Below are 4080 nucleotides of genomic sequence, written 5' to 3'. Positions count from 1 at the left end.
CTTATATTAATGAACACACCCACAGAAAATAGTTTTCTTTACATTAACACACTGTTTTCCTTACATTGATGGAGACATGTGTACACACAGTTTTCCTTACATTGACACAGTTTTCCTTACATTGATGGACACACACACACACACACACACACAGAGTTTTCCTTACATTGATGCGCACGCACACACATTTCCCTTACATTGATGGAGAGTGAACCCTTTCAAAAACCTGGAAGCAAATGAGGTGTTTATATTTTTCTAACCTACCTGTGGCCATTATAAGACACACCTTTGCTGGCTTGACCCACTATGTTTTCTGTGAGGCGGATGGATGCCTTTCTTTGCTTAGTTTTTCCCCTTTCTTTCTTTTTCTTTTGGTGATGGCAGGGGAGAGCAGGAAAAGCCTCTAATAGCTAAACACCTGTCTTTCAACAGTCAGCAGTTCAGAACACAGGAAAAGCCAATTCATTTTCAAGTTGACCGATAGCATTTTGATTCAAGGAAGAGAATTTGGTCCCAGGGTTCAAACAGTTTGGTGAAATATGCCAAAGTCATTTTTGTTTTCTTTTTGGGCAGTACAGTCTACAAAGTAACCCTTTCTGGTGTATAAAACACGCTGACAAAATAAGCCCCTGGTATGCCTGAAATTATTTCTGACTGAACTGTATATATGTTTATTTTTACAACCGTGTCCTCAGAACTGACAATGTATTGAGTATCGCAGAGCTGTAAAGACAGGTTTTCAAGACTGCTAGACGTACACAAGACAGATATGATGTTGTGGAAATTTCAGTTCGTGTATTGAGTACAACAGACAATGAAAAAAAGAAAAATACAAGCATATAAGCAAAATGGCTATTGGGTGATATTTTTAGACAAAGAAAAACAAGCAAGAGGAAAGACTAGTAATCATATTTAATCCCTTGTCATTATTAAAATTATAGTGTTGCTGGTTAGATGCACATATCAGATGTGTCTGAAGGTGTCAGGGGGATGATGGATTTAGCACAGAGGAGAACTGTGTATACTGGGTGACATTCAGATTTGCAGTCACAGAAATTTAGCAACATTGTTTAAAAGATGAGAGTTGCAAACTCTGTGTCGCGGTGTGTTTGTGTGTCGGTGTGTGTCTGTGTGGCAGTTTGTTTTTTAAATCATTGCTTGCAGGAGTCCTCTCCAAAAAATGATGGAGAACAGTATTCAAGAAAAAAACAAAAACAAAACAATATCCCCCCTTCAGTTTATTCAGTACCTGAATACTACCCTTTAACTGAAGGAAATTTGAGGGTGTTTTTTACATCAATCTTTGGCTAACACTTTTTATTGTTTTGCAGTCAGCCTCACTGAAATATTCTGTTAATTCTCCCTTGCAAGAGTGAACTGTTTTTGTTAAAAGTTTGATGACTGGCCCATATTTATTGCATTTTCATTAGCTGCTTTTTGTGACTATGTGGTAACCCAGTATTACACAAATGCAACAACCTCCATGGATTTTTCAGGTGCTAGAAATCAGCAATTAACTTTTGGTTTTACCTAGCCTTTCTGGTCAGCAATATACTCCTCAGTCCTTTCTCCAGAAGATTTTGAAAGAGTGTATATAATAACCCACTCTGTAAATAAACAGTTAATGCTGATTTTTCACACTGAACCACAGTTTCAAAAGAGGATATTACTTGTTTTTGGTGGCACTAAGTTCAGTCTCATAGAACTTTGCAATCCCCTTGAGGTGCAAATTTCTTTCCCATTAGACATGCAAACTAGGATGCCATTGTGATTTAGCTTTTATGGTAAATGATAGACATGGATAGATTATCAATTTGTTCAGAATGTGAGATATCTCTGGAAGAGACTAATTTATATATTATCAGATCTTTGTCTGAGTTTGGGTGCATCTCTAAGCACATTTCATGAACTTCCTCACTCCTGAGAGAGGTGTTCTATAGCCTTAAAAATTGTTCAGGCATGTTATGAGAATGCTGCCCGTTAAAATTGTTTAACCACTGTGACTAGTAAAAACCATGGTTTTATTAGCCACTTGTGTACTCTCATAACCACCTGCTTTCACTTCTTTTCTCCATTCTCTTTCTCTCATTCACTCTCATTGATACACATGCACACACACCTCTATTACTCTGTCATCACTGGAAGGAAGCATATTTCTCTCTCCAGCTGTACAGATATCAGCAGACATTCACTCCTCTGCGGGTCATATCCAGTCACAAAGTATGTCACAGCATGTGGCTCATATTTATACAGACATTTTATTTGTCAGTCAGAAAAGAAAAGTTCCCAAATTGGATAACTTTCTATTTTGGTCATTTTTCTTATTTCTTCTTTTTTCTTTTTTTTTTAATTAAATAATAAAGAATGACAGCATGACTGCCTAAAGCACATGTGCAGCAACACTGTTCTGGTTGTAAGGCAACCAGCTGGAAGCTTGTCAGAGAGTGACAGGGCCTACATGACTGAACTGAAGCAGCAGCAGTGGTTGCAGGTGGGTGAGAATAGTCTCCCTGCTGAACTGGCTTCTCAAGCTAGTTTGTCTTATGGGCTTTGTAAATCAGCAAATCTTCTTGGGTGATACGTTATGGTCAAGATAGGCATCTTGCTGAGAAGTTACAGTAACTCCAGGGCCTGAGTTCCATATACATTCATACATACATTATATGAAATTGTGGTTGATAGTTCAGTAGCACAAACAGAGTTGGCCACAGTGTGGAAATGATTAAAGATGCAAGTGAAACTAGCTTAAAAAGAAATATCCACTGAAATCATTTCTCTTCTTTTCCCTTGAATCGATTCTTGTCCTGGTGCGATGAAGGCATATGATATAACTCTCAAGGTTAGTACACTGAGTTTAAGACAGATTTGCATTAATGCTTTTAGATTTCTGATCCCTGCGTTTTTAATTAAAGATTCCATGCTAGCATTTTTGTTTAAACTGCTTTTATTTTTCCTTGTTTTTCCTTTGTTAGACTCACCTAAAAAGTTTTCAAGTGCTCTAGTATTTTTCATGGAATTTTATTATCGCCAAGTGATTTTATGTACAGCAGTAATAACTATATAAAGGACAGATAGACATTGTGTTGCACTCTGCATACTTGTGTATGTATAGATTGCATTCATGTACATTTACAGTTAGCTCAAAGAGGTATAATCATTATTTATTCAGAAAGATTACTTGTTTTCTTCCCATTAATATACAGGTATATAGCTTCTCCTTTATGTTAGGAAGATTAAAGGCAGGTCTTACTTTGCCTCCTGTCTTTGAATGCTGTAGGCTGGATTCAGATTTTCATAGTTTCTTAGTTAGTAGGGTTGGAAGGGACCTGACCAGACCATCAAGTCTGACCCCCTGCCATGGCAGGAAAGAGTACTGGGGTCAGACAACCCCAGCAAGATGATTGTCAAGCCTAGTCTTAAAGACCCCAGGGTAGGAGCCAGCACCACTTTGCTTGGAAGTTGGTTCCAGATCCTAGCCGCCCTGACAGTGAAGTAGCCCCTCCTGATGTCTAGTCTGAATTTACCCTCTGCCAGCTTGTGACTGTTATTTCTAGTCACTCCTGGTAGTGCTCAGGGGAACAGGGACTCCCCCAATGCCTGCTGGTCCCCTCTGACTAGTTGGTAAATGGCCACTAGATCCCCCCTCAGCCTTCTCTTGTGCAGGCTGAGTAGGTTCAGGTCCTGTAGCCTCTGCTTGTAGGGCCTGCCCTGCTGCCCCCTGATCATGCAAGTGGCCCTCCCCTGGACCCTCTCCATGTTGTCCACATCCCTCTTGAAGTGCAGCGCCCAGAACTGGACGCAGTACTCCAGCTGCGGCCTGACCAGTGCCGCATAGAGGGGGAGGATCACCTCCTTGGATCTGCTTGAGATGCATCTGTGGATGCATGACAAGGTGCGGCTGGCCTTCCTGACTCCATCCCCACACTGCCTGCCCATGTTCATCTTGGCATTAATGATGACTCCAAGATCCTTTTCTGCCTCTGTACTGATGAGAAGGGAGTTCCCCAGCCTGTAGGTATGGTGCTGGTTCTTCCTCCCCAGGTGCAGTACCTTGCACTTGTCAGTGTTGAATCCTATCCT

General features: G+C 40.4%; 1 long non-coding RNA gene across 3 annotated transcripts in view; it reads left to right on the top strand.

Moving 5' to 3' along the window:
- Window positions 1–4080, top strand: part of LOC109301045 — a 31274-nt gene that overhangs the window by 6044 nt on the left and 21150 nt on the right. For 2 of the 3 annotated variants that reach the window (XR_002098415.1, XR_002098416.1), the window contains exon 2: window positions 2819–2839. The exons of the other annotated variant lie outside the window; for it this stretch is intronic. This is a non-coding gene — a long non-coding RNA (uncharacterized LOC109301045). The remainder of the gene's footprint in view (window positions 1–2818; window positions 2840–4080) is intronic. 3 annotated transcript variants of the gene reach the window in all.

The sequence above is a fragment of the Gavialis gangeticus genome, unplaced genomic scaffold, assembly GCF_001723915.1.
Source record: "Gavialis gangeticus isolate Ggan-Ray unplaced genomic scaffold, GavGan_comp1, whole genome shotgun sequence".
Lineage (NCBI taxonomy): Eukaryota > Metazoa > Chordata > Crocodylia > Gavialidae > Gavialis > Gavialis gangeticus.
Note: the sequence above shows the minus strand (reverse complement) of the source record. Positions and strands in the feature narration are given on the sequence as shown.